This window comes from Bos grunniens, chromosome 12 (genome assembly GCF_055505025.1).
Source record: "Bos grunniens cultivar Pamir isolate PY7600 chromosome 12, Bosgru_T2T1.0, whole genome shotgun sequence".
Taxonomy (NCBI): Eukaryota; Metazoa; Chordata; class Mammalia; order Artiodactyla; family Bovidae; genus Bos; species Bos grunniens.
In genome coordinates, this window is record NC_141176.1 from 22385013 (window position 1) to 22410243 (window position 25231).

General features: G+C 45.6%; 1 protein-coding gene across 6 annotated transcripts in view; it reads left to right on the forward strand.

The window, feature by feature from the left end:
* Window positions 1-25231, forward strand: part of LOC147361519 (uncharacterized) — a 296232-nt gene that overhangs the window by 24273 nt on the left and 246728 nt on the right. The window contains exon 1 of one of the 6 annotated variants that reach the window (XR_015138034.1): window positions 15893-16716. The exons of the other annotated variants lie outside the window; for them this stretch is intronic. The gene's annotated coding sequence lies outside the window, so the exon portion shown is untranslated. Of the gene's footprint in view, window positions 1-15892; window positions 16717-25231 lie in introns of those variants that run through there. 6 annotated transcript variants of the gene reach the window in all.

Here is a 25231-nt window from a genome sequence, read left to right on the forward strand (position 1 = left end):
CACAGTCCAACTCTCACATCCATACATGACCACAGGAAAAACCATAGCCTTGACTAGACGGACCTTTGTTGGCAAAGTAATGTCTCTGCTTTTGAATATGCTATCTAGGTTGGTCATAACACCTAGAGATTGTCATACTGAGTGAAGTAAGTCAGACTGAGAAAGTGAAACAGACTTACAGAGAACGAACTTATGGTTGCAGGGGAAAGGATGGGGGGATGGACACACTGCTATACTTAAAATGGATAATCAACAAGGACCTACTGCAGAGCACAGGGAACTCTGCGCAGTGTTCTGTGTCAGCCTGGATGGGAGGGGAGTTGGGGGAGAGTGGCTGCATGTACATGTGTGGCTGGATCACTTCCTGTGCACCTAAAAGTATCACAACGTTATTAATCAGCTCTACTCCAATATAAAATAAAAACTTAAAATATACATACGGAGTTTATACATATGATTCTATTTGAGATGAAGAGGTTTCCCCTGCTGAAAGGAACCTTTGAAAATGGCTGGGCTGGCTGTCCTCTAGGGCACCTCTGGCTCAAATCGCCCACTACTCTCTGCATCCTCGTTTCTGGAATTCCTGAGTACCATGCAGAGAGGCGGTGGGCTGCTCTTGCTGGTCTAAAATCCCCAGGTGGAACCATTTCAGCCTTTCCAGCCAAATACCGCAAAATGTTTGAGTGGCTTGAGCCTTGTGCAAAGGGATTGACCCTCGCTGAACTGAACTGCTCAGGTCAGGAACCCTAGGTTCTCCCCACCCACGAGAAGGAATCAAGCTGTCTAAAATTGTGAGATCCAGCCGCCCGCCAGGTTAGAGACGAAGGTGCCAGCACTCCTTGCTACCCTGCAGAGAAGACCTGGATCCCAGCATCCTCCATGGCCTTGGGAGCTGCTGTTTCGTGCAGCATCAGATTTTCCCCGCTGAAAGTGTCAAAGTTGGGGGTGGCAGCAAGAGGGTGTCGCAGGCAGCCGTCTGTCACAGCCAGAAGCTGGTGAGAGCTGAGCTGTGACAGTTTTTTTGTTTTTTTTTTTTTCACAAACCCCCAAGAGCGCTGCTGGCAGCATTTCAAGCCTTCTCTGATCGTCCTGGCTGCAGGGTTTCCTTACATCTGCCTCCCCACAGGAACTGGGGGCTGCTGGAGAAGCCTGGCATTCTCTTAGCAACTCCTGTTCCCACTCAGTGACAGAAAGAGGCTTCAGTATGGATAAGGGTGGAAAGAGAAAGCTCTTCGGCGCTGCGTCAGAACCCTATCAGACGTCATAGGCCCTACAGTAATGCTGGGCTCACAAGAGCCCTGAGGGTGGGCATGGTTATTCCTGCGTTACAGATGGGGAAACTGAGTCTTGAAATGAAGACTTAAATCATCAAGACCACATAGCTTCAAGGCAGGACAACTAGATTACTCACTGAGGTCTTTACTCATTGATTTGTGGATTATTCTTTGCTATCTAGTGCCCCAGGAGGGCAGATATTTTCATTTGTCCTGGCCCGACATGTTGTTAGATGCTGGATAAATATTTGATGCATGAAAGAATGAATGAAGACGGTGAATGGGTCTCACTGATGAGCAATGTAAAAGCCATAAGGAGGAGTTTCAATCTAAGGGACAGTAGCCACAGTCAGATTCTGGAAAAAGAGATAACTCCCTAGCTCTGATGTACATGGGCAGACACTGTGCTGGGTGCTTTCTATAGATACGTGTATCTCTGTGGATCCTCCCTACTGCCATTGTCGTCATGTTTTACAGACGAAGAAAGCGAGACATGAAGAAGTTAAGGGTTGTGTCCAAGTGCAGGGGCTTTGGATCGACACCTAGATCAGTCTGAGCCTTGGTGAGGACTCTTGATGTCTGTAGGATGTGTTGGGGAAGGAAATTAGAGACTGGAAGCTGGTGGAAAAGCAGAGAAGGGGTGTGTGAGATGAAGGAGATGACATGTGACGCTGTGGAACACTCTTACGCCATCCACTGTCACCCCACCACTGAGCCATCCCGTCTCCCTGTGATCAGGCCACAGATCTGGGGAGGACCATGTGGGCTTTTGCCAGTCACTGGAAAGGAGGTTGGGGCCAGTCTAGGAGTGGCTGGAGGACAGCTCTGCTGGGGGGAAAAAAAACGTGTTCAGGACTTTTTAAAAATGTGATTTTAATCAGATTAGCAGCATCATCTTTTGTAATCACAAACAAACCTGTACTTGTTTATGGTTCCAGCTTATTCTCAAGGTCCTTGCTGGCAGCCCTCAGATCTGAGGGATCCGTCTGGTCAATCTTAGGGAGCTCTTTGAGGGACAAGGGCGTTGTCGACTGGAAAGAGAGAACTCTTAGGAACCCAGAGAAACCTGGGCTGACATCCTGATTCTGCAGACGTCACCCTTCTGAGTCCGAATCTTGAGGGCTCTGATGATTAACCCCTTTCTCCCAGGGTGCTGTAAGGGTTAAAGGAGATGATTTATACAAAGCATCTAGTGTCTTACCTGGCACCAAGGAGGTACTACCTGGACGTTCGTGTCCTCGACTTTTTGTCTTTTTTTTTTTTTTTTTTGAGTTATTTGTAGACTGGTCAGCAGGAAGGTAGGAACATGTGGAGGACAAGAGCTGGAAGTAGATGGACACCTAGGAAACACTGAGAAATAGGGCTATAGGTGACCGTCACTCGTGCCACTTGGTTATACAAGCACACACTTAAAACCGGTACATGATGATAAAACAGTTTATAGGATGCTATTTCTCCAAGGAATTCAAAGCACCTTTACCCATGTGATCTCCACAGTCCCAGCAGACTCCCTCAGCAGGTGCTGTCATGTCTGTTTTCAAGAGGGGACAGGAATCCTGGAAGCACCAAAGACCCGTCTGGTCCTCGTATTTACTCCGCTCTGCACTCAGCCCTGTCTTGAGGGCCACCCACCCAGCAAGGGCTGGCAGGAAAGTGGTAATGCCTTCAGAGTGCCCTCGTGTACCCAAATCCTCATCATCTTAAGCACCTTAATAAAGCCATGCTTTCTTATGGGGAAAGTAGAGCTTTCCAGGAAAGTTTTCTTCAGGTTATTGGAAATTACTGGAACAGCAACTTCGTCTTATTAGCCTTCTCTGATAAAGCCTATGAGGGGATTTGTTTCATTCCAGAGATTTAGGGGGCAAGTTGAGACATGACCGGTCAGTGTTAGCAGTTTTTGACTAATCTGCAGAATCAAAATTATCTTGAACCATTGATTTTTTTCTCTTCCCACTTCTTTTTTTTTTCTTTCCATTTTCTGGGGGCAGATTGTTGATCCGGGACCATTAAAAAGGGACAGCTCTTGGGAGTGAGTTTGATTACGAAGAGGCACAGAGTTCAGAGCACAGACTTTTTCCAAACTGCAACTTTAGGTAGACTTCGTGTGCTAAGTGATAAAGATGACTATCGGTTTGTCTTAACATTGACCCTAACTGTAGACAAATCCATCAGGAGGCCTCAGTATATCTTCTACTCAGGCTGTTGGATGAGGATCAGCCCTATGTGCTGAGGTGTGTTTGGCTTGACTTCATCAGCCTATGTCCTAAAAACCAGAGGTGACAACCATAGGAAGTGGATACTGATATGTGATTCCTATTGCATTGGACCGGCCACACTTCCTGCAGCCATTCAAATCCTTCACCCTAAACTGAAATGTTCAGCAAGCAGTTAAATAATCAATCATATCATGGAGTTTTAAATTCATTCCCTCAAAAAGCATTCCAATATCAGGTGCTGAAGATTTCCCAGGTGACTCAGTGACAAAGAATCCGCCTGCCAATGCAGGAGACACGGGTTGGATCCCTGGGTCAGGAAGATCTCCTGGAGGAGGGCATGGCCACCCACTCCAGTATTCTTGCCTGGGAAATCCCATGGACAGAGTAGCCTGGTGGGCTACAGTCCACGGGGGTCACAAAAAAGTTGGACACGACTTAGCGACTAAAAGACAAGAACAACAACCAGGCACTGTAAGAGATGCACATGGTATAAGGATGAGGGCAGCACAGAGCAGATTCGCAGATTTTCTCTTAGTCCTCAGAGCAATCTTAATGTGGATAAACATACATTGCTCCCACTTTGTAGGCGAGGTGACTGAAGCTCTGGGAGATGACTAACATTCACTCAAAATCTCACATAGAGGCAACAGACAGAAACCAAACTCATTTCTTCTGAAAACCAATCATTCTAACAACTAATGTTATTTAACATTTGCTATGTGCAGAGTTGCTTTATATGTACGGTATTGCTTCTAACTCTTTAAAACAATCCTAGGAAGCAGGTGCTCTTTTATGATGCCCAATTCACAGAAAAAAATCCTATTTGCTCAAACAGAGGCACAGAAAGTTAAGTGACTTATCAGAGGAAGGAAGAGATGGAGCCAGGATCACACCCAGCCAGCCTGGCTGAGTCTTTGCTCACAGTCCACTCTGCTGCCAGTTACAGAGGGGACCCCGTAGCCCTCTGTGAGTGGGGGGTGCCTTTGAGTTTCCTCTTGGGAGGAATGAATTGGATGTTACGTTCCGAGTCTCTCCGTTCCAGCATTTAATGGGAATCTGACACGTTCCAGGGGCACTTTTGGCCTGTCCACAGAAGTGGTCCTTTTCAGGCTGTGATCAGTGCCCAGGCTGTGGGAGACAGCTGACCCCGAGAGGGAGGCTTGTGAACTGGTTTGGTCAGAACTGCCTGGCCCAACAGAAGCCTCATGCTGTAGACTCAGTTTTCTTATGAATATTCAGTCCCAAGGGCTCTCCCCACACTGGGACTGTCCGCTCTGCCCGGAGCCCCTGCCAGCTCCTGATGACCTTGAGCATAGGCTATTTAGGGGTTTGGAGAAGCCCTTTCTGGAAGAACAACTTTGGGGATTTCTCTTGTGTGTGATCCTGTAGGGAGGCCCCCAGGGGAGGTTGCTGCTGGCTAGGGGAGGACGAGAGAGGGCAGGTGGGCATATGGGTGAGGGATGTCTGTGTCCCTCTCTGAGTGAGTAACTCAGTTTACTTAATGATGCCACAATTAGGCCATTTTTTTTTCTGGTTTTATTCAAAGAAAGATATTATTCTGGGGGCTTGGGGAAAAGGCAGGAAGATGCAGAGGGCTTATTTATCTGAAGCTAAAGGAGAAGCCTTAATGTTTTGAATTTATTAGACCCAGGCTATAGGATTGATGGGGTTTCCCTGGTGGCTCAGGTGGTAAAGAATCCGCCTGCAATGTGGGAAACCTGGGTTCAATCCCTGGGTTGGGAAGATCCCCTGGAGGAGGGAAAGGCTACCCACTCCAGTATTCTGGCCTGGAGAATTCCATTGACTGTACAGTCCATGCAGTTGCAAAGGGTCGGACACGACTGAGGAACTGTTACCCCACATGTTGATTTGCCTTGGCCAAGATAATCAAGCACTGCAGACTGGGAGGCTTAGCCAGCAGAACCGTGGTTTCTCCTAATTCTGGAGGCTAGGATTCCAAGAGCAAGCTGTTGACGGGGTGGTTTCTCCTGAGACCTTTCTCCTTGATGTGCAGACAGCTGTCTTCTCCCTGCATTTTTAAACGGCCTTCCCTCTCTTTGTATTTATGTTCAATTTTTCTCTTTTTAAAAGGACATCAGTATTATTGGATTAAGACTTGCCCTTACAACCTCATTTTACCTTAATTTCTACTTTTTAGGCTTTAAAAAGAAAATGACATCTTACTGTGCTCTGATGTTAGTATTTTGGGTACAGTTTCTCTTCTGTTCACCCAACTTTCTATAATGTAGTTATATCTTTAACCACCCCCCCACCCCCCCACCAATTACTTCCTTAAAGGCCCTACCCGTCAATATAGGCACATTGTGAGGTCCTGGGGATTAGGAATTCAATAGGTGAATTTTGGGGGGATACGATTCAGCCCAGAGCTGTCCCTGGTGGTTCTGATGGTAAAGAACCCACCAGCCAATGCAGGAGATGTGGATTCGATCCCTGGGTTGGGAAGATCCCCTGGAGGAGGACATGGGAACCCACTCCAGTATTCTTGCCTGGGAAATCCCATGGACAGAGGAACCTGGAGGGCTACAGTCTGTGGGGTTGCACAGAGTTGGATGTGCGACTAAAGAACAACAATTCAGCCCAGAGCAATAGTGGAGCAGCGGGTTTCCCTGCCAAGGAGCAGCTTCAGTTTCTCTGAGTCCTAATGAAATGAGAGAATGACAGGCAGTGAGCATGGCTGACTGACAGGTGGGGAGGTCAGCTCAAACCCCTTCCCAGCTCTGGCCACCCGAACACAGGCTGCCCAGCTAAGACTTCAGAATCGATGGCCGGATCCAAATCGTCCTTGGCTTCTCTGATGTATACTGCTGGGTGCCACCTGCCTTCATCCTGCCCCAGAGCCAAGTGTGACAGTGGGCACGGGGCTGGCCCTGGGAGCTGGTGCTGAGACCATGGAGCCCCACTCCCGTCTCCACACTGAGCTGGTGCAGGGCTGGGCCAACGCAGCCTTTGTTTAGGCTCAAGGGGATTGTTGGTTCCCTGGGCAAAGATGGGGCAGAAACAGGGAAAGTTCCCTTTCCTCACTTGATGGGGCAAGAGCTGGCAGAACACACTGTCCCTGGGGAAGGAGTGGAGGATCCGGGGCAGAGGTGGATAGAGGTGCCAAGTCAGTGGGAGGGAAGCGTGAGCTGACCAGCCAGGGGAGAGGGGGAGAGGCAGGAGCCACTCCAGCCTTGGCCACCGACCATCAAGATGGGGATGGCTGTCAAGTGGCCTTTTCTAGCCTTTGTTCTGTAAAGAACTGGAGCGCTTGTCACATGGGGCACAGCACTGGCGCCTATGACACAACTTAGGAGACACCGGAGACGCTCGACAGGTTTGGTTTCCAAAATGAAGACAGGTTTGGTTTCCAAAATGAAGACAGCCTTGGTTTTGAGCAATGCTTTTAAGACTTGCTCATGAACTTGATGCTTCAGGCTGGACTTTTCTTATTACCTCATCCTTTATCTATTCCCAATTTATTTAAAACACACACACACACACACACATATATATCAGATCAGATCAGTCGCTCAGTCGTGTCCAACTCTTTGTGACTCCATGAATCGCAGCACACCAGGCCTCCCTGTCCATCACCAACTCCCGGAGTTCACTGAGACTCACGTCCATTGAGTCAGTGATGCCATCCAGCCATCTCATCCTCTGTCATCCCCTTCTCCTCCTGCCCCCAATCCCTCCCAGCATCAGAGTCTTTTCCAATGAGTCAACTCCATATATATATATATATATATATATATATATATGAGTCCATGTATATATAGGGACCAATATAGATAATGATAACAATAAGTAGATATTTGGATTGTTTTTTCTGATTATAAAAATACATATTGTAAAAAATGTGAAATGTATATATACTCAAAGTCTAGAGGAGAGAATTTAAAATCACTCATGAAGTCAGAGATAATAATTTTAAAGAGTTGGCATTTAGTTTGCTAGTGTTATCCTTTTGTGTTTACATAATACATATATGTACAAATACATATAAATAAATACATACCATATATAAGTATATAAGGTTGTTATATAATTATTTTTACAAAAGGAGACATTCAGTACATACTTTTCAGTTGATATATATTGAACATTGCTGACAAGTTTGTATATCATGGTCTTTAAATAGCTTTTTAGTCATCCATTGAATGGATTTACCACAATTTATTTAATTCTCTATTGTAGGAGAATTTGTTTCCTCTTTTATAAACAAGACAACATCTCTGTAGAAATCTTCTGCTTTGTAACAGATGCAAACCTCAGCTTGGACTCCTTTGATTTTCTGAATCGTGTCTGGGAAGGAATGTGATTGGGGGGCTTAGCTGGCTGATGGAAATCAGGGTGGGATCCTGGAGCTTATGGCTTCATGTGGCTATGTCCCAAATTGATTCAGGTTTATTCAGGATGAATCGACACAGTGTCCAGAGGATAAAGTGTCAGGCTGTACCTGGGGAATTGTGCAAAAGTCTAATGTTATGTATAACAATGGAAATGGCAAATGGGAACTTGTTTATAGAAGGCCTCAGAGTGTGGGGTTCTTTAAGAGATCCCTCCAGGCAGTTATAAGTTTATAGAGTGAGGCTGCTCCTTTGACCATAGAAAGTGTGGACTTGAATTTTTTTTGCTCTTAATGGGCCAAAACATGGGAGAAGGAATGCCATGGGGCTTAAGTTTAGTGACTTTCTGTAAAAGAAGTCCAGATGGCAGATTAGGTGGCTCCATCTCCATCAGATGCCTAGATTCTCCCTTGTCCATTAATTAGTGTCTGGCTGCCATCTTGAAGATTACATCATGGTCCTGAATGGCAATTGGAGCTCCAACCATTACATCTTTATTTTAGGCAGGGCTAATATTTACTAAGAAGTTATAGGGGTGACCAACTCGTTGTTAAAATATCCACGTATTTCTGAATGAATGGGCAAATACCTACTGCCTCTTGGTATCTCTGGACTGTCCCCCAAATCCAGCAACTAAAGAGTTAATACAAGTTGCAGGAGTATCCTGTAGGACTCTGCTCGGGCTAAGGTTGACGTCCATTGGAATGGTTGAACATGTTCAAAAGGACCCCCAATTCTAGGAGGGGAGAGGCAAGCAAAACGGCTCACTTCCCAGGTAAGCTGGCTTCCTTTACACAGTGTTTCTCACAAGCCCTGGGCATCAACTTCCACTTACAGCTCAGTGGCCACCTCTTCCTGCAGTGCAGGCTGGGAAATGTAGTTCTTCAGTTGTCAAGATGTCATCCTTCCAACAGTATAAAGTTCTCTTTCTAAGGAAGCACGAGAGTTGATTAGGAAACCCTACTCAGAACAACAAAGTCTCTGATGGGCACAGTGGAGAAGGCTCACTCTTTTTATACCTTAGCGTGAATCATGTCCCAAATCAAGTCAGCAACATTTTAGAGGCAGATAATTCTTCTCCACTATCATTACTGTCGCTTTGTGTGTTTGTCTGTGTGTGTATATGAATATGTGAGATGTGGGTAGGAAAGGGATGAAAGATAAGAGGAGGAGGGCTTATGCAGCTGGGATGTTGGATCTCCAGGAAGAAAAAAAAAGGAACAGCTTTTGTAGCTGTTTCCGTTTGTCAGGGAAAAACATGACTCTTTCCTCTGCCTAGACCAACTGTCTGAGAAAACCCCTCCTACAGTTTTTGAAAACAAAAACAAATAAATAAAACAAAACAAACCTCCCCCCAAGGCTGGTGGGAGTGTAAATTAGACGACAATTAGGCAGTGTTCAGCAAAACAAAAAATTCACACCCCATTTGACCCAGCAAATTCACTTCCTGGAATCTCATCTAAGAAATATTCATCTGTTTGTAAGAAGATGTCTGGACAAAGATGTTGATTGTTCTTGCACATCTATCAATAGGGGATTTGTTAAACCAAGTTAGGGTATATCTGTTCTGAAGGATTAAAAAAAGAAGTAGACATACCATCATAGAAAAATCTCCATAATATGTTTGGAGAGGAATAAACAAGCTGCATAACAATTTGAATGCAAGTCTAGCATGATAATACTTTTGGGAAAAAAATGTATACATACCTGTCTGTGTAAAAGGGAACGGAGGGAGGGATTCTAAGTTGACAGTTAAGAGGGGGTGAGGAGTGAGTGTTGAGGAACTTTTATGTTTTGTTCCATCGGTAGACAAACCTCAGAGATACTTTGGGTTGGGTTCCAAACCACCACAATAAAGCTAATAATTATATCACAATAGAGATAAAGCTAGTCACACAGCTTTTTGATTTCCCGGTGTGTATAAAAGTTATCATCACACTATACTGTAGTCTATTAAGTGTGCAATAGCATTATGTCTCCACAATGTGCCTACCTTAATTAAAAGTGTGCTTCATTGCTAAAAAATGCTGACCATCATCTGAGCCTTTTGGGAGTTGTACTCTTTTCGCAATAGTAACATCAAAGATTACCGATTGCAGATCATTGTAATAAATACAATAAGATTGAAAACGTTTGAAATATCGCAAGAAGTACCAAAATGTGACCCAGAGACATAAAATGAGCAAACACCAACAAAAAGTTGGTGCCGACAGACACAGTGTGGCTGAAACAGAATCACAGAGAGTCGGCTGGCTGCTTCCCTAACCTGTAGGTAGCCTGAGGGGAAGGCTCAGAGACCCAGGAAGAAGGGAGCCGGCTGGGAACTCTACTGCAGCCCCTCCAGCCACACTGGCCCTGGGGCCCTTTTTTTCTAAAGCATCAGGCTCTGTCTTTGGCTTGTTGTTTCCTCTGACTGAACATCTTTCTCTCAGCTCCTTAGGTCTTTACTCCATGGTTCCAGGGAAGCCTTCTGTGTCACCCTCTAAAATGACACCAGTTCCTTGTGCCCCTTAGCACTTGGCGCTGGTCAACATAGGAAATGCTTTACTTCTTTCTCTGGGCTCCGGAGCACTGAGGCACGGGCACTGGACCATTCACTGGGGCAGAAGCACTGGGTGATGCCCTGAGGCATGAGCTCCAGGGCTGAGGTGGCTCGTGTTCCCTGCTCTGTCCCTGGCACCACGTGAGTCTTGCCGCATGAGTAGGACTTCCGGTTGCCGCTGGTTGATGGACTGAGAGGGCAGGTGGGAAGGGTAGCCTGGGAAGGGTGGGGTACAGAGTGGAGAGCCTTGTTTTAGGGACCGCAGAGCAGAGCTGAAGAGGGTGGGAGGAACCCTCTACACACGTGTTCTAAATATGTTTTCACTGCAGGCCCGTGGCCCCTGGCCCTCCCCCAGGCCCTACCCTGCTGGGTGGATAGTGGGTGGCCCGGCTTCCCTCTCTGTGTGGGAAAGGGCCAGGCGAGTAGTGGGAGCCACAGAGCCCTCGAGAAGGGCGTGGGTGCCAGGCCAGCTCCCCACAGCCTGTCCCCCAGGGTCCATGAAAGGCCAGGCACACAGCGAGCTCTCTGTCACTCAGCGTGTGGGCTAAGCGTTGTCCCCTCTGGCCTCTGGTGGGAGAGGGTAACTGGCATTTCCTGCTCCCTCACAGCCCTTGGCTCTCCGGGGTCCTGCTCCGGTCTCTGACCCCCGAGACAGGGATATCCTTTCCCATCAGGGCTCCAGAGACCCTCTGGCTTCGGGTCACCACATGTTCCCTTGTCTTCTGTAACTGCTGCTGGGCTCCCTTTCCTGGCCCCAGGGTGTCTGGTCCCTTAGAAAATCCCCAAAAGCCACCCTTTGTCTGTCACTCAGCCAGGCCCTGAGCGTATTACCTCTCCCAACCCTCGGACGCCCTTGTGAGGCTGCTTTCCCCTTTTGACAGGTTGATAGGAACGGTTTTCATCATTTCTGGAGACTTCTTCCAGTGCAAGGCAATGTCCCAAGCACTTCATCTTTGGAACGGATTCTGTTCTTGTTCCTGAGTGCTCGCTGCTCCTCCCAAGGGGACAGTCATGTTCCCCACCCTGAGAATGACTTGCAGGCCCGGGTCAGTCAATGAGGCGGGATTGGAAGCAACAGACTTCAGCATCGGAGTTCCCTGAGCCATTGTCATCGCGTTCTGCTTCTCTTCCCTCTGAGCCAGCCCCGCCGGGCCCAGAAAGGGGTGGGTCCAGGTCGTGTCTGGTTCCCAGAATAAAGACACGCGGCCAAACCACAAAGAACATGTAACAGGAACAAGAAATCGACCTTTGTTGTTGTAAGCCGCTGAGATTTCGGGTTGTTTGCAGCATAATCTAGTGAAAGCTGGTGGTTACGCCATGCATCACCACATTTAATCCAAAGACTAGCCCTGGGGGATAGGTATTCATATACCCATTTTCATCATTAATACTCTAACCCCTCGAAATCCTACAGAAGTAGTCTGAACGGCTCCGACTCCAAACCGAGTCAACTTTAAAGAAACATTGGACGAGAGCCAAACTAATTAAAAGGGAATTTTTTTCTTGTTCCTTTAGGAAAAAACTGGAAAGGGGTCCACGTGAAACTCTTAATTGAATTCCTTCTCCTTCCTGCCCTCTATCCCCCCACTCCCAGCTGCTCCCCAGCCTGTCACGGGTTCCTCAGATTCTCTCCCACCTTTCTTCTCCTCTGCTCTCCTCTCTCCCTGCCAAAGCAGGCTAATTTTTTTCCCCCATTAGAAAAAGATATCGGAAACCCCGCTGTGTGAGGAACGCCAAATCTCTGCTTTTTCAGGATGGATCCTTTTTGCATACCCTGGAGATGATTGATCAAGAAGCCTTCCTTCCACCCCCATTGGCCCAACTCCATCATCCAGGAGAGATTGGATGACTCACTTAGCTTCAGCCTCAGAGAATGAGCCTCTTTTTCTTGCAAAAAGGAGAAAGAAAGTGGAAAACTAGCACAATTCTCTTGGATGGGCAGGGGGAGGGGCAAAAGCTGTGGTCATACGAAGCTAATAATATTCATTAATAATAATATTGCATTCTTAATAATAGTAGTAACAGCATTACATATTTATTAAGAGTTTACTACATCCCCAAACCTGTGCTAACCATTTTACGTACACTCATCTCATTCATTCTGTATTGTAACGCTGTGAAGGTCATGGAACCCTCGCTTTATGGAAGAAAACTGAAGCCTAGAGCAGTTGAGAAACTTGCTCAAGGACTTAAGCCAAAAAGTGAAAGAATGGAGGTTCAGAACCGGTTCTGAATCTATAGTCTTTTATCGATCCCGGTGCCATGCTGGGTGGATGTGGCTCATTGCTTACAGACCTCAGAGCTGCTGGATCCTGGACATGCGCCCAGCCCCGAGCACCCCGGAGGTCCTGCAGCCCTGTCCCTACCTCCTTCAGCAGCTTCATCTTCATCTTCCTCATCTTCATTTTCCCTGTCTCAGCCCTCACTGCATCTCTCCAGTTTCTCTGCCTCCCGGGGACACAGCCCAGGCCCTAGATGGAGTGCGTGCTCAGTAAATATTTGTTTAATGAATGGCTGATTGATGTTTATTTATTCAGTTTACATGAAGTGGATGGTTTGGTTGCTTTTACTGTTTGGTGAAGGTTCCAGGCCACATCTGGATTTGATAATCTGTCGTCTGTGGCCCAAGAGCCCCTTGATGAGCAACGTCTTCCTTCCTGCCCGGGACTCGACTTTTTCATATTTGCCACATGACATGTTTCACTTTTGCCACTTCCAGAGCAGACTAATTTTTTTTTTCCATTAAAAGAAAGTCTTGAAGATCCCTTGTCTGAAGGACTTGATCATTTTTTTGTTTGTTTGTTTTCAGGACGGACTCCGTCCACACATTCAGAAATGACTTGTCAAAGAGCTCTCTGCTCATAGCCCATGACCCAGAGTCCAGCCCCTGTCTTCTCACATGAATGATGGGAAGAGTTCATGGGCCAGGGAATGACTGACTGGCATCCCAGATTTGTCATGGAACATTTTTTCCAGACCTCAGACATCCATGGCAGCAACAGGGATATTGTTTTCATGAAGGGATAAAAGAAAATTCTTTCACAGCTTGCAGCCAAAGCAAAAGAGCCAAATTACCAAAAGAAATGGCACATTGGAGGCCTCACCTGAGGGCTTTTCAGATTTCCAATGCAAGGGAAAAAAAAGCAGGTAGGCATACAGTAAGCCCCCTACATGAGAACAACTTCCCTTCCGAGAGTGGGTTCATAAGTCCAATTTGTTTGAAAGTCCGACCAAGTTAGCGTAGGTACCCAACTAACACAATCGGCTATATAGTACTATGCTGGAATAGGTGTATAATACTTTTCACACAAATAATACATACATAAAAAATACAAATAATAAAGAAAACATTTTTAATCTTACAGTACAGTACCTTGAAAACTACAGTGAGTGCATGCTGCTCAGTCGCTTCAGTAGCGTCTGACTCTTTGCGACCCCATGAACTGTAGCCTGCCAGGCTCCTCTGTCCATAGGGTTCTCCAGGCAAGAATACTGGAGTGGGTTGCCATGCCCTCCTCCAGGGGACCTTCCCGACCCCAGGGATCGAACCTGTGTCTCCTGTACTGCAGGAGGATTCTTTACCACTGAGCCATCAAGGAAGCCAGAATCACCAAGACGGCTGGTTAAAACAGATTGCAGGACCCCATCCCTAGGGTTTCTGACTCAGTCATTCTGGGCAGGGGCCAAGGATGTACATGTGCAACAGGTTCCAGGTGAGGTTGATGCTCCAGGGAGCACACGTTGGAAATCACTGCCAAGTGTGTACTCTTATTCTATCCTTGCAAGACTTGAAGCCCATGAAGGTGAAGCATCTAATTCAAGGTGACATCACCAGTAACCTGCAGAGTGGGGAATCTAGCCCACTCCCAGCTCTTTCTAGAGCCAGTTCTCTTTTCCATGGCCCTTCCATCTTCCCATCACACTTATTTGCCCTGGGAACCTTGCCCCAAGACAAACCAACACACCACAAAAACAAAATTCCAAACACTTAAAGGGCCTGTTCCTTGGGGAGCCCACTGCTATTTTATTTCTGTGATAGTGAGAAGCTTGAGAGATTTAGAGGTACAACAAGCAAGTAACAATCCGTGACCACAAATCAAATGCATGACAGAGTCGGGGCTGGAGAGTGCGATTTCTGCCTGGTGGGAGGTCCCAAGGCCACAGCGTATTTTAATCCATGTGCAGAATGATCAGGATGTAGTTCTGAATCAGTCTTTGCAGGGTGGTGGCACGGCAGCCTTCCATATTGTTTCAGCACTCCAGTAACCATCCCTCAGCATGGCAGGAAATAGATGCACAGTTCTTGCTCTGAGTGGCCTCGAGTATGGCCTTATATGAAGCCTTGGCATCCTAGAAACTTGCTTACAAGCTGCTGAATTTGTAAATTTGCCAGACGACTGGGAATCTCCAGCTCTAACCCAATGGACCAACAGTGAGAGATGTGGAAAGTGGACTTTGGGGTAACTTCACAAGGCTGAGCGAACAGCATGCCCCAGTTGGCCTTGCACATGGTTTCTACACAGTGCAGACATCATACTGAGAAAGGTCTACGGGCACACAAGCATCTTTTGAGGTCACTGTGGAACCCATGGTCACCTACCCTGTCAGTCACATCACCTTCCACTTCTGGAGCAAAGGTTGTTACATTAGCACTCTGCTGCTTTTGACCCAGCATCCTGCATGAGGACCGGGGATGGGCGCCCCAACTCAAAGATGCTCTGACTACCTTTATTTACCAAAAAAGATGAAAATATTTCTAGTGCGCAAGAGATCTTCTTACCTAGAGACAACAACAAGCTATCAGAGGGGTTTGGTTCACTTTTTTAAGTGATCAAGGGAGTTTTATGATGTTTCTTGATTTCCTTTGTGAAGATGTTCTTCTCAAAAAATGACAATAAGAGTATAAATGATAATGACCAAAAAGACAAGCTAAACTCTAAGAAGGAACAAAACTAGCATCCTGGTTGGACATTAAAAATAATCCTGAAACATACTCAAATCTTTCAAAGCTTATAGACTGCATAAAATCTTGAAGAACTCTTGGGACAAACTTCTCCAAATAGGTTTAAGAGCTCTGCTGAGCTGAGTGATGGGAAGATGTAGACATAGATACATGTTTTTTTTCAATGGGAGGAGAAAAATGTACCACTATTCTGGGTTCCAGTAGAAACCCTTTTCCTTAGTTGGAAGTTACCATTTTCCCTGGGCCTCTGGGGCCTTCTTTTCCTTGAGCTTTCTCTGGGGTGAACCCTGACAATTCAGAAATACTGGCTTTTGCTTTTGAAAAGCCAGTAATGAGTAATAAATAAGGAGATGGACAAAGTCACATGTGTAGATTCAGCACATCTCTTTCATGCGGCATGTGAAAAGAACCAGGAGTTGCATCACTATCCACTTAGACAATCGTGAGTTCACAGCACGCCCCACTGTCGTTGCCCCAGACAAGCACTGTCCAGTTGCTAGTTTATTTTCTTGAGCATCGAAATTTTTCTCTTGGTCTTATTGGCTGGGTATCTTTCTAAGAGACCACGTTACTGGTCTGCCTTTTGTTTCTGTTCCTTGTGTGTGTGTATGCTAAGTTGCTTCAGTTGTGCCCACCAGGCTATTCTGTCCATGGGATTCTCCAGGCAAGAATACTGGAGTGGGTTGCCATGCCCTCCCTCCTCCAGGGATCAAACTAGCATCTCTTCAGTCTCGTGCATTGGCAGGTGGGTTCTTTACCACTAGCACCACTTGGGAAGCCCTTATGTTCCTTATGAGCAGAAATTATTTATAGTTCAGGGGTTATCCACAAAAGCCCTGGCTTGTTCATCTTTGCTGGTTGGTTTGACTTTTGCCTAGTCTACTGCTGTGAATTTTTCCTAAAGGAAGGAACCTCTTACCAGTCTTCCGTGTTCCTATGTGGGAGGGTATAAGGATGTGGAGGTGATAAGGTGATTTCAGGACTAGGATTTATTTGCCGACTCATTCGATGATTCGTCACCCATTACAATGTGAGTCAGGCAACACTTAACCGCTCTAGAAGAAAAAACTCAAGAGCCTCATTGTTGTTGAGGGCTAGCAATTCTAAAGATGATTTTACTTAGGAATTTGAGGGGGGAAAACTCTTTGATTTTCTGTCCTTAAATGTCTGTGGTCCATCAGATGGTTACAGAGTGGAGCAGAGCTGAGTGTCCGCCATCACTATTTATTCGCCTGGAGCCGGGACCCCTAGCAGTGGTCTTGGAGGTGGCTGGCCTTCATTTCTGAGCCAAGAATGAAGAGTAGGTGTGGCAGACCTGCCCTGAGGGCCAGGAGTTGAGAAGGCGGCCATCATGTCTTCCCGAGTCTTCCTGGTGAGTTGCTTTCCCTACGCTTCCTCGGAGGCCGTGGTTTCCTGACCCTCCCTCCACTTGTTTGCCAACTCAGGATTTTCAGCCTTCAGCGGCTCAAGCCTGAGTTTTAACAGCAGCTCTCTGAGATGCTTCTTCCCCAGCGTTGTTCTTCCTTCCTTGACAGTGATGGTCATGTGAAGCCGTTTTCTGACTTCATGTGTTCCCCGTAGACGCTTGTGCTGTGTGACAATCCTCTTCAGAGTGGTCTCTAAAGAGCGTGTGAGTTCATCTTTAGAATGGGAGTTATTCATACAGCAGGCGCCCAGGGACAGGGAAAGGGAGGATTCTCTCCAAGTCTTACAGTCCGTGGAAGATGAGCGATCTGAATTCAAATGACTCGACTGAGAATCGCATAATTTCTGACCATAAATAGCCTGTGGAAAGCCTTTATTTTACAGATAAGGGCACAGAAGTCTGGAGAGAGAAATTGATTTGCCTGGTACCATATAGCCTGTGGGTGACCAGCGCTGGGGGTGTAAACTGGCTTTTCTCATCCCAGGTGGCAGTTCTTCCTGCCCCCTCCCTATCTAATTTTCTTTTTTCTAATTTTCCTTTGGTCCCTGGGGTACTTTCAGTGGAATAATTTCTTAACTACTGTGGCCTACCAATTTGGGAGGAATGAAAAACACCAGCATGAACATCAGTGGTGGAAGGGTTTTCAAAAAATATAAAACATAATGACATGTCCTGAAATATTCTTAACTTTTCACTTCCCATCCCTCTGCTATGCAAAGCTTATTAAAGACTTAAACATTTCAAAAGAAGTACTTAGCTTTTTACCATGGAAACTATTTGGCAGATCCAAAACCGTGATTGTTTTTAACTTCAAAGCGTATTATAAATCAGACAAAAAGTGTTTTACCTGTTCTCAAGCTAGAGGGAATAAAAAGGATGAAAGAAAATGTGTGTTGAGGGTTGGTTACTCTAAACTAGGCAACAAGAAGTTCAGGGTCAGTCGTGTTTCTTCATTGTGAAAGAGCGAGTCTGAACCTTGAGCCCAGATTACAGATGAACCTTGGCCCCTGATCTTAATAACTAATTTCTCCTAAATTAACTTTCCCTCCATTTATTCCTCTAGTACTAGCAGAGCATTTTTTAACATACAGATTATGCAGGGATTTCTCTAGGTGGATAGGGACATTCTAGCTCAACATTCAGAGAAAAGCTCAGGTTTAATTTGATCCCTGGTTTCATTAATTTCCCATAATACTCACAATTTTATGAATTCACCTGACTAGTGATAAGTTTATTTCTGATCAGTTTTTCCTTTCTTAACATAAAACTTAGTAGGGATACTAAATTATAACAGTCATGCTTTGTAGTTAGGGTTGTCAAATAATGCATGAGATATATTTATACTTAAAAATTATTTATTGTTGACATGAAATTCAAACTTAACTGATTATCTTGTATTTTAATGTGCTAAATCTGGTAATCTTATTTGAACTATGTAATAGATACCCTCCTGAAATTTTGCATTTGGATAAAGTTTTTTTTTTTTTCTTCTAAATAAAATCAGACATTTAAGTATTTTAGGGAGCTAAATGTCTATTTTTTGATAAAGACATGCATAATAAATCTGGACTTTTATATATCTGGCTTGCTTTCAGTGTGATATATCCATATGTGTTTTATAAATTCAGTTTTTAAAATGTCCATTTTGTATATCAACCACTGCTCACTCTCCCTCCTCCAAGCACACATTATATACTATCTCGTCATTTATAGACTCCAGGCCACAGTTCAGAAGTATATCAGTTTCCACTCATTTAGATGCCTACACTTCATGGTTTTTGAGATCTATTTCAGGAAAAAGACTAGCCTGTTTTGAATGCTGTGAGGTTTTTTTTTTTTTTTTTTTTTTTTAGCTCTGAGCCATTAACCCAAAAGAGTTCCACCAAGGACTTTGGTATCCACAGTGAAAGTGAAAGTCACTCAGCCATGTCTGACTCCTTATGACCCCATGGACTATACAGTCCATGGAATTCTCCAGGCCAGAATACTGGCGTCGGTAGCGTTTCCCTTCTCCAGGGGATCTTCCCAACCCAAGGATTGAACTCAGATCTCCCGCATTGCAGGTGGATTCTTTACCAGCTGAGCCACAGGGGAAGCCCAAGAATACTGGAGTGGGTAGCCTATCCCTTCTCCAGCAGATCTTCTGACCCAGGAATTGAACTGGGGTCTCCTGCACTGCAGCTGGATTCTTTACCAACTGAACTATCAGGGAAGTCCTATCCACAGTAACAACATTTATTAAATGCTTACTGTATACTGTATATATGTGCTTTCTGTATGCATTGTTTCATTCAGTTTAAACGACCCTACGAACTAGGGACTATTAGCATTAATATCTCCATTTTACAGATGAGGAATCAAAAGTACCAATAATTTGCCTCTGGTTTGACAACCAATAAGCTAAAGTGCTAGGATTCAGACCCAGATCTCATGCTTTTAACTCTTACCCTAAACAGAACATTTCCCACTGGAGGACACAGTGGTTGCGAGGCCTGTTGTGGGCCTTGTGAAATATGGAAGTGCAGAGACTTACTGAGAAAAGGGCGGATCTAGGACAGTTTGTTGTGCTCCACTGGCCAAGTCTGGTTCTGTAGCAGCTGACGAAGAGTGGAGATGGTTGTCTCTGCTCTCTTAGGAGGTGGGTTTGCAATCCAAAGCCCAGAATTTGAAGGCTTATCACAAAGAAAATCACCAAGTATTTACAAATGCTTTGAAATTAGAGTGTCTGTTACTTTCAAGTATGTAGTCATAGAACCAGCAGAAGAACTTGTATCGAGTGCTGAGCCCACTCTCAGAGATTCCGATGAAGTTCTAATATGGTGGTTCTGCATATCTGAAAACTCAACTGCTGCTTGATATTTGCAGCAACCTCCTAGGAACCAGGCGTTCCAAGTGGGTGCCAGTGGGTACACACCTTGAGAAGCCCTGCTTGAGTTGGTGAGTTCCCAGAGGGCAGGACTGTGTCTCACCTATCTTTGCATCTTCAAACCTAAAATAGAGCCAGATTGGAATCCCCTATTGGCTGAGATAGTATCACAGGGAATGCCGAAAGGGAGCGGTTTCCGTTGACATTTCAGGCTGCTGAAAGCAACCAATTATAATTCTAATCATAATGAAAGAACTTTCTTCCAGCTTTTATAAGTGCAAAGTGTTGACTTTGATCTCCAGGGTCTACATTTCTAAGGGGTAGGTGGGGGGCAGATGGTGGGGGCGAGCATATATTTATGAACAGCAAAATCCTTATTATGCTTTATCAGTGAAGTCAGAGCACACGTGTCTTTGTATGTGAATATGCATCCATGTCTTCGTCCCTTCCACAGCTGACACTGGGGATTAGACTCAAGCTTTAAGCTTGTAAAAAGCCTTTGAGGGAAACCCTTAATGAGGAACTGATCCTTTTCAACTCGAGTCTAATTACTTTTACAGCAACGTTTCTATTTTGGATGCTTCCCATGAATAAAGTCTCTTTTATGCCACTGATGCCAGGCTTGCCCCTCAGTTTCAGCAGAAAGAACACCCAACACATGGCCTGACTGAGAGACCCCAATGAGAAAGCCAGTGACTCTTTTCTGCTTGAGCAGCTGGCTGGATTTCAAAGACCACCAGGAAAGAAAAACTTGGATTCCATGTTTATAAGCCCTTGAGAATGTTTCTATCTTTTCTTTGTTGTTTAGCCATGTGCCTCGTCTTCTCATGGCAGGTGACAGGCATCCTGGGTCATGAGGCTTTTAGAATGATCTCTTATGGGACCAAAGAAGATTGGAGGGGTTATTCTGGTCATTTCAGCCACATGGATACTTGCTTTTTCAGTGTTCAGTATTTAATGGAAGTCATATGGGGGCTTCCCTGGTGGCTCAGCAGTAAAGGATCTGCCCACAATGCAGGAGACTTGGGTTCGATCCCTGGGTGGGGAAGATCCCCTGGAGAACGAAATGGTAACCCACTCCAGTATTGTTGCCCATGGACAGAGGAACCTGGCAGGCTACAGTGTATGTAAAAAGAATAAAAAGCCTCCAGGTTGTTATAGGGGAAGTTAGATCTGACTTTGTCTCTACCAACACACCCTGGCAACACAGTTCCAACTAATTTATTTTTTCCCACAGAAAGTTCATTTTTGCCTAGAGATAGCAAGGTTAGGTGAGAAGTCTACTAGATTAGCAATTAGGAGGCTTTCACTAATTTACAGCTCACCTGAGCTTTGTAATGAACAAACCTCCATGACTTACAAAATTTCAATGAATGTGAGGTGTTGTAATCATGGCATGAGTGACAGAGTGTAGGCTGAGGTGTGGATAGATGTCACAGGGATGAATTCCTGTATCCTGGGAAAAACCTGCCCCCTGCAATCCCACCAAGCCCCTGGGGTAGACAGGAATGTTGCCTTGACCACACTTTGTTTGGGGTTCTGGAGAAAACATGGCCAGAACCCTTCAGCTAGTAAGGTGAGTGAGGGCAGGGAGCACAGGCTTGAGCTCAGATGGGGGCCCCAATAAAACAGACCCCAGATCTGCCGTGTGTGGCCATGTGACAGTGGGCGAGTCAGTGACTCTCTCTGAATTCCTATTTCCTCATCTGCAAGTGCCATGTTCCAGGGCACCTGGTGCTAGGAAGCACCTTGCCCATTGCAGGTGCTTACCAAGTCAGGTTGTTATGAATTACTAGCTGTGGTTCTTGAGGTTGGGCTTTGTCTTGGGGTTCCAGCTGCCACAGTCTTTGTCCAGGAATTCCAGCCATTGTTTAGTTAAATTCAGTCAAGCTCTTTTTAATGCCCTATCCCTTAGCTCTTCCAAACTGTAAAGGTGGTCCACTGGGACACTGAGATCTTTCTCCCATTCTTAGCATCAGGATTGTTCTCATCTGTATTGTTGAATAGTTATTAAGGTGGTTGAAGAAAAATGAGAGAAAGGCCAAAAAGAGCATTAAGACCTTAAAAGTTAATCAGTTAGTCTGGTGTCAGACTGCCCAAATGTTGATACCATCAGTTACTTACTGGATGACCCTAGGCAAGTTACACAACCTCTTTAAGATGTACTCATTCATAAAATGGACATAATAATGTTTATAGAGTGTGGGAGATGTTCACAGTGATAAGAATTAAATGAAAACATATGTACAAAGTGCTTAGCATAGTGCTTGATATATAGCTACTCTTTGATAAATGTGATCCTTCATGAGAAAAGGATTAAAAACCTAAAAGCTTCTCAAAGACTATCTTCAAGTATATTATACAGCATGTAGAGAATGATAGAAAATAAGGCACAATCATGACAAGGACGATTTAGGTCATCATTAAGAATAGCATGATGCTAAGGGTGATTAAACACTTGGGTATAATTTCTTTCCTTTGATTTTTAAGAAAACTTTTCATTTTGTATTAGAGTATCTTGATAAAAGTGAAAGTGGAGAGTGAAAAAGTTGGCTTAAAGCTCAACATTCAGAAAACGAAGATCATGGCATCCGGTCCCACCACTTCATGGGAAATAGATGGGGAAACAGTGGAAACAGTGGCAGACTTTATTTTTCTGGGCTCCAAAATCACTACAGATGGTGACTGCAGCCATGAAATTAAAAGACGCTTACTCCTTGGGAGGAAAGTTATGACCAACCTAGATAGCATATTCAAAAGCAGAGACATTACTTTGCCAACAAAGGTTCGTCTAGTCAAGGCTGTGGTTTTTCCTGTGGTCATGTATGGATGTGAGAGTTGGACTGTGAAGAAGGCTGAGCGCCAAAGATTTGATGCTTTTGAACTGTGGTGTTGGAGAAGACTCTTGAGAGTCCCTTGGACTGCAAGGAGATCCAACCAGTCCATTCTGAGGGAGATCAGCCCTGGGATTTCTTTGGAAGGAATGATGCTAAAGCTGAAACTCCAGTACTTTGGCCACCTCATGCGAAGAGTTGACTCAATGGAAAAGACTCTGATGCTGGGAGGGATTGGGGGCAGGAGGAGAAGGGGACAACAGAAGATGAGATGGATGGATGGCATCGCTGACTTGATGAACGTGAGTCAGAGTGAACTCCGGGAGTTGGTGATGGACAGGGAGGCCTGGCTTGCTGCGATTCATGGGGTCGCAAAGAGTTGGACACGGCTGAGCGACTGATCTGATCTGATCTGATAGCCAGTTAACAATGGGATAGTTTCAGGTGAACAGCAGAAGGACTCAGCCGCACATATGTATGTATCTGGTTTTCCCTCAAACTCCCCTCCCGACACTGGGATAGAATTTTATCCTTCTTAGAGTTCTCTCCTTCTGGTTCTTAACTCTCCCGGAGCTGCATATTAATAGAATAGCAACCAAAACAAAGGGTTTAAAAATATAGTTAGAAACATTTGCTTCAAATACAACTCCTAGCAAGTAAAATTACAGTCAATAATACTGTAATCATAGAATTTAAAAGTTCTCCTGTGGCTCAAACCAGCTTCTAAAGATCTCACAGGGAATGGCTGGAATGAGGCTGAGGATTTAGCATCAGCAGTTGGCATCCAAGACAAAGCATGCCTGCTGTAGGTGTACAGCAGTATAAGCCAAGAAGAACAGTCAGACTAGAGAGGGGATGTCAAGTAGGCAGGGAAGATGGGAACACTGGTTATCTATCTAGTGATTTGTGGAGAGTGTACTGGGCTCCTTATATTGATTGTTCTTTTATTGTTCATAATAAATATATTATTCCCAGGAAAATAGAGCTTAGAAACTAAGTTAAGTAACTTACCCCAGTTACAGAGTTACATAAAGGTGGAAGCAGTGTTCACATCCACATCCTTATGTCCTGGGTGTTTCCTGATGCCGTGTGGCCACGCACATATGGTGAGTGTCTATATTGCTATGAGGGCTTTCGCAGGTGGCATGGAAGTAAAGATTCCACCTACCAGTGCTGCAGTTGCAAGAGAATCGGCTTTGATCCCTGGGTTGGGAAGATCCTGCATGCCTCAGAGCAACTGAGCCCCTGTACCAAAACTACTGAGCCTGTGCCCTAGAGCCGGGGAACCACAACCACTGAAGCCCCACATGCTCTAGAGCCCATCTTCACAAGAAGAGAAGCCACAGCAGTGAGACTGCCCGAGCACATCAGCTAGAGAGTAGCCCCCGCTCACTGCAACTAGAGGAAAGCTGCAAGCAGCAACGAAGACCTAGAACAGCCATAAATAAAAAAAATTTACCCACAAAATCTCTGATAGCAGGATCATCCCAACATTTCTCTTATATTGTCTTAGGCCAGCTTTGTAACTCTTTTTGCGATCACCCGTGAGGTCGCCTGAGTTACCTACTGGCTAATTTTAAACACGGACTGTGAGGGACTTCCCTGGTAGTCCAGTGGTTAAGACTCTGTGTTTCCAATGCAGGGGGCTGTGGATTGATCCTTGGTCAGGGAATTAAGATCCCACTTGCTGTGGGGCGTGGCCAGATCCACCACCATCACCATTACTAACAGCAACAAAAACCTGATTGTGAGTTTCTCCTGACTGGAGAATAAGGTGAAGCAGTAGACGATGAGGTTGGGGGCAAAGGTGGGGTGGGGAGAGGTGAGAGGAGGCCGTTAGGAGTGGAGGCAGGAAGAAATGTGGGGCTACAGACAATTGAGTTCTTCAGATTTGGGGTGAAAAATTCACTCTCAGTCTGGGCAAGGAGCATTTTCTGTGGAGGAATGAGGGTGCTAGGGTGCAGTCTCTGGGTTACTGATTATAGCCAGCGTTCTGAGCTCCTGACCTCTCTCCTGCTTCCTGTTGATTGAGGAGAACTGTAGCTCAGCTGTCTGGTCAACCAGACTCACGGGGTCTGGGAGGACACAGCTTCAGCTGGGGAGAGTGGGTGACCTGTGTGGGAACTGACAGCACCTTTGATTTATCTGTTCCATTTAGTGCTGAATGAGAACAAGCCAGGTGCAAGTGGGAGGTGCTTCCCCGGTCTCAGGGTGATTGGAGTGCGGGAGGAGCAGATAATAAATCTTGCGTTTGAGCAAGAGCAAGAACACCTGTGTTGGGCTCACAGGCCCCTGTGTGCAGTTGTGCTGGTGTCGTCTAGACTAGAAAAGCAGGGAGAGATGCTAGCGAGGTTCGGGGTAGGGAGGATGCTTCTAGGTGAGGAGGTATGGTACCCCTCTTCCCTGGTGGGTGGGTATGCTTTAGGGGCAGCTGGCAGTGTGCCTCTAGAGGTTACAGTCTTTGATCTGCTGCCTTATTGCTGCAACTGCCTCCATGGATTCTGTTCAGAGAAAATTATCATGTTAATATCTCAACCAGTGGTTATCCAACTTGAGCCTGCAGCAGAAATGCCTGGAGGGGTTGCTCACACACAGATTCCTGGGCCTCACCCCCAGACTTCGTGATTTAGTGGGTCTAGGGTAGGGCCTCGGAGAGGGCAATGGCATCCCACTCCAGTACTCTTGCCTAGAAAATCCCATGGATGGAGGATCCTGGTGGGCTACACAGTCCATGGGGTCACACAGAGCCGGACAGACTGAG